The following is a 10653-nucleotide window of genomic DNA, read 5'->3' on the forward strand; positions in this document are numbered from 1 at the left end:
TTGGTTTATTTTTAGTTCCTGAATGAAAGCCCAACAAAGATTTCTCTGTTTTAGACTTCTAAACTCTAGTTGTATCAAATACCTTAGTCTGGGAATATTCTCTTTGCTCTTTTTAAACTCTTTGAAAAAAAGCAATAAAGCCAACAAACCAATGTTAATATTATACAAAGCAGGTATGAAGCAGGGATGTTAACCCAGGTGTCATGTCTTAATTGAATTCTGGGTTTGTACAATCTGTCTTTACTAAACTTCAGTTTAGGAACCAATTCAATTCAGTTGGTGAAGTGGTAACATATTTGAAATATAGAGGGCTTTTTGGGTTGTTTTAGTTATTCTAGTTACTAAATAGTTGTATTTTTTTACCATGCAGTGGTCTGTCAAAGTCCATTAATATTACCAAATCTGTGTCATAACAAGTGCAATAAAATATGTAACAATGTTTCATTTTGATAGCACAAGTTAACAGGAATATGCAATTACGTAAAACAATATCCAACAATATAATTGTTTGTTTATTCTTTTATTTTAGAGGTAAGTCAATTTACAAAATAATTTACAAATACAACCTAGAGAACCATTTATACAGCTGGACATTTACTGGAACAATTCAAGTGAAGTACTTTGCTCAAGGGTACAACAACAGTATACCACCTGGGATTTAATCCCACAATCCATCGGTCTGGAGTTTCAAGGCCTGTTCCATCTGTGCTGCTGCATAGCTTATTGTGATTAAACTAATATAAACCTTCTTCAGGTTACACTACCATCAGTCAGTTATGCAATAGCCCACTTTTCTATAACACAAAAATGATAGGGACACATATAGTATTCTAATAGTATATAATAGAATACTGTTTAAAAAAAGTAAACAAAATGTATTTTTGCTTAAACTCAATTTCACTTTTAACATTAAAGTTTTAAAATATAAATATATATATAAACCCAAAAGAATGTTTATTTTTTAATGGTTCCCTTCTCTACCCTCCGTAGGCACCTATCCAATAATCTCCCTATTCTTCATTTTTATTATTTTGTAGTTCATACTATCAGTAGATAATTGTTTGTGTTTTGTACATGATTTTTAATGCAGCTTCAAAAACAGTTCCAAACAGTTAAAAATGGTTTTGTTGTTATCTTTAGTACATTTGAATGCCCTTTTCATTGCAGTGGGGAGTGCTAGTCATGAAGCACGTAAAGCTAGGAAGGAAAATAGCAGACATCCTGCAGACCCAGAGGAGGGAAAAAGAGAACACAGGGCTCCCCAGTTTTAAAGAGTGAAACAGCGAGAAAGGGTGAACCAGGGGTAAAATTAGAGAGGTCATGAGAACAGTCCATGTAGGGCTATTAGCAGACATCTTATCTAGGGACAACTAAAGCACACAGTAATACAGTACAGTATATAGCTTACAATGCAGAAATAATGAGAAAAGACAGCAATATTTTAACTGATAAATCTTGATTATTCTTGAACAAAACTGTTTTTCGGTTAATCATAGTTTATCTTCTATAAGGTTTTAACACTTGCTGCAAAGCATTGTGTAAAATCAAATCCCTTTTTCTGCTTTGAATGCCTCATGCCTCTCACTGGATTGGTGAAATATGAGTGATGGCTTACGCTGATGTTTCTGAACTGTTACAAGAAAATGACAACCAGGGCTTTCTGTGTTTTGCCTGCTGCATAAACAAAAAATAAACCATTTGAGGATATATGAGGTCTGAGAGTGGTACTCTGTTATTGTGCTATTGTACTGCTTTTTTATTACCAGGTCTACAGATTATTCTAACCACTGCCAAGTTTATAATTTTAACATATATGGTGAACAGCACTATTTTCTAAGTTTTGTCTTATTGTATCTCATACTGTATTTGGAAAGCATGAAATGGGTAACACAAAGTGTAGCATATTTACTAATTATTATAGCCTGGATTCAATTCTTTTTCTTTCAGGTTACTGTCTACATTGTGTGTACTTTCCAACATAATTTTCACAAACAAATAGTATACATGTATTCATTTAAACCACAAATAAGAAAACTCTGTTTCTTAGTTCTGCTTTATAAATCTGATTTATAACCCTTCACATGAAAGTCAGTTGCTTTCTCATGGGACTATTTCTTAGATGGAGATTCCATTGGAAGCAAATCATCCTGTCCATTGAAAAATGATTGTGAGGATGTGCTGATGACATGCTCACTAGTATCACTGACATATTTCAGGAAGACTGTCTCATTTGACTGTGATTTATACTAAATTCACCCTGAAGAGTATTAAAGAGAAGTTTTATTGTTTATAAATAATGCAGAGTGTGTCACATCACCAGCTTTCCCTTTAACTTCGCTAAAATGTGTTGCATACTGTATATAAAAATCCAAATCCAATGAACTATACTAAAATATTTAAAGTCTAGACTAAGATATAATTTAAATTGTATTTCTTATCCTTCTTAAAACAAATTTGCAACATTGATATAAAATCAATAAACATCTAAGAGAAATGAAGTCCTTAAGCTTAACCTTAAACTTAAGTATAGTGAAACCACTAAGAAAATGTACACTTGAAAATATAGCTGAATTAAAATATTTACCCAAAGAAATAAAAAGCTACCTTAATAATGTTTTCTTCTGTAACATTTGGATTTTTCTAGAGCAATGTCATGTCTATATCAGGGAAATACAGTGGTGTGAAAAAGTGTTTGCCCCCTTCCTGATTTCTTATTTTTTTGCATGTTTGTCACACTGAAATGTTTCAGATCATCAAACAAATTGAAATATTAGACAAAGATAACACAAGTAAACACAAAATGCAGTTTTTAAATTAAGGTTTTTATTATTAAGGGAAAAAAAATCCAAACCTAAATGGCCCTGTGTGAAAAAGTGATTGCCCCCCCCCCCCCTGTTAAAACATAAATCAACTGTGGTTTATCACATCTTTGGAAAGCTGAGTTCAATATCTCTAGCCACACCCAGGCCTGATTACTGCCACACCTGTTCTCAATCACGAAATCACTTAAATAGGACCTGCCTGACAAAGTGAAGTAGACCAAAAGATCCTCAAAAGCTAGACATCATGCTGCGATCCAAAGAAATTCAAGAACAAATGAGAAACAGAGTAATTGAGATTTATCAGTCTGGAAAAAGTTATAAAGCCATTTCTAAAGCTTTGGGACTCCAGCGAACAACAGTGAGAGCCATTATCCACAAATGGCGAAAACATGGAACAGTGGTGAACCTTCCCAGGAGTGACTCTGTGGACTGACGAGACAAAAGTTGAACTTTTTGGAAGGCGTGTTTCCCATTACTTCTGGCGTAAAAGTAACACAGCATTTCAGAAAAGGAACATCATACCAACAGTAAAATATGGTGGTGGTAGTGTGATGGTCTGGGGCTGTTTTGCTGCTTCAGGACTTGGAAGACTTGCTGTGGTAAATGGGACCATGAATTCTGCTGTCTACCAAAAAATCCTGAAGGAGAATGTCAAGCCATCTGTTCGTGACCTCAAGCTGAAGCGCACTTGGATTCTGCAGCAGGACAATGATCCAAAACACACCAGCAAGTCCACCTCTGAATGGCTTAAGAAAAAAAAAATGAAGACTTTGGAGTGGCCTAGTCCAAGTCCTGACTTGAATCCGATTGAGATGTTGTGGCATGACCTTAAAAAAGCGGTTAAGGCTTGAAAACCCTCCAATGTGGCTGAATTACAACAATTCTGCAAAGATGAGTGGGCCAAAATTCCTCCAAAGCACTGTAAAAGACTCATTGCCAGTTATCGCAAACGCTTGATTGCAGTTGTTGCTGCTAAGGGTGACCCAACCAGTTATTAGGTTTAGGGGGCAATCACTTTTTCACACAGGGCCATGTAGGTTTGGATTTGTTTTTCCCTTAATAATAAAAGCCTTCATTTAAAAACTGCATTTTGTGTACTTGTGTTATCTTTGTCTAATATTTAATTTGTTTGATGATCTGAAACATTTCAATGTGACAAACATGCAAAAAAATAAGAAATCAGGAAGGAGGCAAACACTTTTTCACACCACTGTATATCTATCTAAAATTACTGCAAATGTTCAGTTAACATTCAAAATTTGATTGTAGTGAGAGCTGACATAGGTTAAGGCAGGCCTTTTGATAAAACATCAAATATAATTATTCGTACAATACAGATGGCTTGATTAAGAGTTTGAAATATGAATTGTGTTCAGCTTCAAACATTTGACTAAAGAATAAGAACTCAACAAGAGTAATTGGAATGTTCCATCTAATTTAAAAACTCATAATGATACTTTATTACATAATGTAATCTGAAAAGCAAAAAAAAAGATACCATAAGAACGGGAGACTTCAGTTTTTTATTACATTTTGTACTGTTTATACTGTCAGTAACTAAATTGTAATATGGGTAAGACTTTCAAGAAAATATCCAAAGAGCAAAGAAGTAAGGAGTGTTAGGAGTATGCTAAAGACCTCTAAGTTAAGACATCCTTATTATAAATTTTCTGTATATACAAAAATAAGGAAAGTACGGTAAAGGAAAATATAGTTATTGTTGGAGATTTTAATTCTATGGAAAGTTAACCTGACACAATTTGGGAAATTCCATTCTAAACTCCAGCAGCTGAAACTGAAATGGTAGACATGTACTGTATAATGATTAAGTAATAGGTTTATTCCATGCTGAAAAAAAGAAGAAAGAGAACACAACATTTCGGCCATGGAGCCTTCTTCAGGTGTCAATATTTTGAATAAAACAGAGCTCACAGAATTGCTGGGGAACTGTAACCATAACATGATATGCTTTAACTTATATTTTGAAACTATTGGTAGAGTCAATAAAACAGTCACAATTTCTAGAATGCAGACTATGAATAAATGAAACAGAGCTTAAGAGAAGTACAGTACAATGGAATAGGATAGATATGAAATCAGTAGAGAAAGGATGGCAAGAGATGAAGGATATTTTGCTTGAAGCACAATACAGATTCATCCCATGAGTAAACAAACCTAAAGCAAGAAAGAAATGGCACAAATGGTTTAATAAATCAGTTAAAAATATACAGAGACCGTTTTTTAAAATATTAACATTTAACAGGATCCAGATGCAGAAAAGAAAAGAATCGATAAATCACAGAAAGGCTAATATAAAGTAAAGAGAACTAAAATAGATGCTAAAGAAAACAAAAGCAAAAGCACCAGAAAGCATTAAGAAAGGTGTCTTAAAAATAAAAAAAACTCTTAGAAATTGAAAGGGAAATGAAAGATGTATCAAAAAATGCTATTAGCATTTAAGATTAGCATTTAGTCTTCAACAAAAATAAACAAATCTCCTGATCGTTTTCTACTAAGTATATCTGAAGAAACAGAAGATGTTATCTATGGATTATTAGAAAATTTATTCCAGAGAAAAGTATCACTATCTTTATAGCATTGCTAGTACCACAAAATAGGAGTGGAATTCATTGAGTATAAAATAGCTAACAGAACACACTTACATAAAAAGGGTGCCAAAACTGATCAAAGTCAATATTTTTGACCAGTTTGTCTTATTTCTATTACATGTAAGGATATGGAATCAATAATTAGAAATCAATTAGAAGACTGTTTACATAGCAACTGGATTTTAGCAGATATTAAGCATGAATTTTGAAAAAGGTAAATCATGTTTACCTTTACAAAGCCTATTAGTGCCACTGAGAAAAATAATATAATTATTGAGTTTGTGTTTAAATGAGATAATTGTGTTTAAAATGCAGTGATTATTGCATAAATATTGTCCCACTATATATTGCAATATATATTCAATAATATCGACCCATGCAACGGATCATTTTCATTAACAGAAATAAATATTGTCATACTCCCCTTTGTGCAAATTAATTAGTACAAAGGAGCACCAGTAATACAGTATATTTATATATATATACATCATGAATTACATCCTGTCAGGAGAATCCCTGAATGAAACACGTCATTATCACCATTTTTGTAATAAGGACATGGCTTTATGGACTTACAGTATTTTTTATGTGAAACAGCAAAAACTTGCAGATAGATTACCTAAACTTTTAACATTGAATAAAACACATTTTGATTACTTAACAGTAAAACATATACAGTACATTTTATATTTAAGCATAAAATCACTAATATACTAAAAAAACTTTCAGCGTTTGCTTATATCATATACTTTTTTAATTTAGATTTACACAGCAAACTGTTATGATGCAACGCTGACCTGGAGAATGCCGAGTCTGTATAACTGGCTGAATAATCCACTTGCTAGATATCGGTAAAAGCAGGCTGACAGGTGAGACCTGGGGATCCACTGGGGTGACTAGCAGAGCAGAAGATAAGCTGGGCAGACAGACAGAAGGTGGACAGAACAGGGGAGCTGAGCAGGGCAGCCAGGCAGCATAGAACAGGGAAGGCACAGCACAGCTGGAATGAACGTAACAGGGAAGATGCAATGCCAAGCAGGTCTGATCATTGCTACCGAGGGGTGCGTGGCATTGAGGAGACAGACTTGGATCCATCTACAGTCAGGTTCTATTTCAGAATCAGGATCCAGCAGTCAGATGGATTCTGACTAAGTACTGGAATATAACTGGCATATGTTTCGTGCAAGGAGCAGTTCTAAATACAGGTAGGAGGCTCAATAACATAGCACCTAACTGTGGACAGGGCAGGGCTTAAGTAAACGGTGCTGAGAGGTATATATCTGTTAAGTGGGGGAAGAAGGCATAGACAGCCTTCCCAATCACGTTCTCAGCGACTGTGAGGTGTTTGACTCTGCATGTGAACCGGTTGCATTGGGGCTGCAAGCTCTGCCTCACCTGGGTACCAGGGTATAACACACACAGCAAGAAATGTGTCATGTGGATTAAAAAAAAACAGTATTTCTGTGTCTGTTTGCACAGACATGAATATAATGAATTATGGGCATGCAATCCTCAAAATCCCCCCCAAAAAACAATCCCAGGATGTAGCCAACAGAGCAATGCAACTATGAAAAGACTCTTGTTGGTGCTGATGTTAGCAGCAATATCACAACATTATCTTGTTTAAATGCAATAATTATTCAGTGTTAGGACCACTGTTCTTCCTCATTTTTATTAATCAACTGGAATTTGGTATAGTTAGTAAACTAATAATAGGTTAGTGAGATGTTAGCGGATTGAATTACATTAAAATTGGCAAACAAAGGACAAATCTGACATTATCTCCCCTACAAAGACACTATGAGTAAATTGAAATAAGTCTCCAATATACCCTTTTGCAATTTTATTGATAATTTAGGCATCTTTTAAGATGATACCTTAACAAAAAATTAGAAAAATAAAAGCTACAAAGGAAAAGGATAAAAAAAATTGTAATTCAAGGCCAGGCAAACATATGGCAGATTACATTTCATCTAGAAAGGGCAGTGTATTTTATACAGATAGCAAAATCCATAAACTATAAATAAAAAATAGGAGAGACAGAGTTTGATGAAGCTACAGTACCTACAGTACAGTGACTTGCAAAGTAGAGCACAGTTTTAAAAATTAATTTTATTCAAAACCTGGAAGCTCAAAATAAAGACCTCTTAAGGATTAGCAAAAGATAAAAAGAAAATCTGAAAAATATTAATTGCATAAATATTCAGACTTACAATCTCAGAAAAGTATTTGGTAGAAGAATGTTTGGCAGCAATTACAGTTCTAAATATTTTTGGTTAATTCTGTACCAATTTTGCACACTGGCTTAGTGCCACTTGTTTGTGGCAAACCCCATGCAGATTGGTGCTTTGTTGAAAACCCCATGCCAGATTTGAGTTTTATTTTTAGTTCTGTACAAGCTCCCTTTGTGGAGTAACCTGAATATCATTGACTGATCTCTAACTTTTTCAGGTTTGGCATTGGCCTCACAATGGCATCTCTAACCAGATTCCTTCCTGCTCAGCTTGAAAGAATAGCCTGATAACGGCAGTGTCAGGATCCCTTCCCCTTATTATTGATCTACTTTGCCATGCTCAGAGTGAGTCTTTAAAATGTTTTCATACACTTCTCCTTATCTGTGCCTTTGTAATTCTTTATGCTTGAGTTTTTCTTAAAGCCTCCTTGCTTTCATGGTTGAATCTTTGTGTGATGAGTACAGTTCTCTCTGCTCCTTCCTAGTTTTACATTGTCTAAATTTCAGAACAGAAGGTATCATCGCTTTTGTAACTTGCTTAGGACACTAAGCCCTGTTACACTCTCAGCCTTAGATTTTCCTTCTTCTTCTCAACAGCAACCGTAGTGACTGATAGACATCAGCTTGAGAAATCCAAGTCATGACACCACTGTTACAAGTAAAGCTCTCCCTACTCCTGCTGGAAATTGATCTTGAGTTCCTGTCATGGGAACTGGTCCTGACTCCCGTGTGGTACGTATTTAGGACCCTATGCAGACGGTATAATCCGGAAGTGACTGGAGAAGGGCTACAGGGAAAACACGGTGAGGAATAGAAGGGATGGTGATCAGGGGGCGGTGCCGACAGTGAATCCAGGTGCAAAGGGAGAACGCAGGCAAACAAGTCCAAAATCCATCCAATGTAGAAAATCCAGGGCGCACTCCAAAATCCAAAACCAGGTGAACCATCCAAGAAAGACGAATTAAAACAGGAACAGGGACAAGGAACTAGGAAATTAAAAACAGAGTGATGAGGCCAGACACTCTGAGCCCCGGACTCAGCTTGGTCAGGATGCCATTAGGAAGCCTATGCCTTCCAATGCCTTCCAATGCAGAGCTCTGAGCTTCTGGAGCACCGGGTTTAAATAATAAATGGAACAAGGGGCAGGTGAACATGATAAAGAAACTAAAATACAAAAGGTGCAGAGCACCCTCTAGAGTTGGGGTGACGATCGTGACAGTTCCAAGCATGCACCCTACTGCTAGAATACATCACCCTACTTCTGATATATTAAACTGGTCTTTCTGTACCTGCCATTCACCTTTTAGTCTAGGGGTTTTCTGTCCTGGTCCAGGAGGGCCAAAGTGTCTGTACTGTAGGTCTTTTTAAAGCAGCAGCTCTTGGAGGACTAATAAAAATTAATTAAATTTGTCCAGTTAAAATACTAACAAGCTGGTTCAGCTTTTTAATAGCTGAGTTGGAGATAAAACCAGCAGCCACAATGGTCCATTAGGCAGAGGACTGGACACCCCTGTCTTCACAAGCTTCAATCAGCCCTAGTTTCATATCTAGGACAACTCCATAGCCAAACATTTTGCCTGCATTGGCTTAATGGTACTAAATCACACCATTCCATTCCATACCATTATACTGATTATACCATATTCATATTAGTATTATCCAATAAATTACTGGCATGAATACCAATTAGCTTTTGTCCAATAACAATGCTAATATTACAGTATTACAACTTCTTATACTACTGTATGTCATGCTAATGAGCCCTAATAATGGAGAAACATTTGCTCATGGTTGCTTACTTCAATGTTGATTCAAGAAAAACAACCATCTCTGCTGGGTTAAAATTATTTCCATAGAATGATCCCAGTTTCCATTGTCCACTGTATTTTGATTGTATGGTTAAAGGATAGAGAATGGTATGGTGGCACAGTAGTTACTGTAGCACTGGATGTCTTGCAGCACTGTGGCCCTGGGTTCAATTCCTGGGATGCTATCTGCATAGAGTTGGAAGCCTCTCCATGTGTTCATAAGGGTTTCCTCTGGGTGCTCTGGTTTCCTCCCACTGTCTAAAGACATACGGGTAGGTTAATTGGCTTCTGTAAAAGACACTCTTGTTGTACTGTAAGTGTCTGTGCCCAGCAATGGACTGGTGTCTAGTCTAGAGTGTATCCCACCTTGTGCCCATTTCCTGCTGGGTAAGGCTCTGGCTTCCCCCACAACTCTGTACCAGATAAAGCAGTTTAGAAAATGGAGAGATGGGTAAAGGTTAGATAAAAATTTAAAATTGTCTACATATCCTATGGATTTTCTACTGTATTGTGTATGAATTAAAGTTTTCAAACAGAAAGCACTGTTGTTTTGATATAAAACAATATCCTTTAGGAAAGTTATTTTAAATCCTTAAGTGATTTGCAGTAACTCAGGACTGCAATCTCACTGCTGTCTTTTAATTGTCATGCCTGGAAATTCACTTGGTGAATATGCAATGAAAAATTAAAAAGATCAGCACAAACTTCAGTGTATTAATCAAGGTGGGGCTATGCTAATATGAACAGGGACTTCATTCCCAGCTGTGCAAATTCTTACTTTCACTTCCCATATGACACATGAATCATGGTTATAGGCTGACAGCTTGTAAATCACACTATTCCTGCATAAACACTATGCAAAATGTATGTGTTCAGCACACAAAAATAAAGCAAATATGAAGTAATAAAAATATTTTTAATTGATCGAAAAAATGTTAGAGCAATAAACAAAGAAAACTGCTGCATGTACTGTATATCGTTCCTTTAACCTTTGTTTAAAGTTAAACATTTCTCTACATGTGATTTTACAGGTTTGAGGTTCAGGCTTTGCACAGGCCATGGTAGGAGCAGCACATTTGAAACCAGCCTTGGGTATTGAACTGTGAGAAAACTACAATCGTGGTCCAAAAATTAAATTATTTCACCCCCCCCAGGGAGGCTGTCTTTCAAAACTTATTGCC

Source organism: Lepisosteus oculatus, chromosome 15 (assembly GCF_040954835.1).
Source record: "Lepisosteus oculatus isolate fLepOcu1 chromosome 15, fLepOcu1.hap2, whole genome shotgun sequence".
NCBI lineage: Eukaryota > Metazoa > Chordata > Actinopteri > Semionotiformes > Lepisosteidae > Lepisosteus > Lepisosteus oculatus.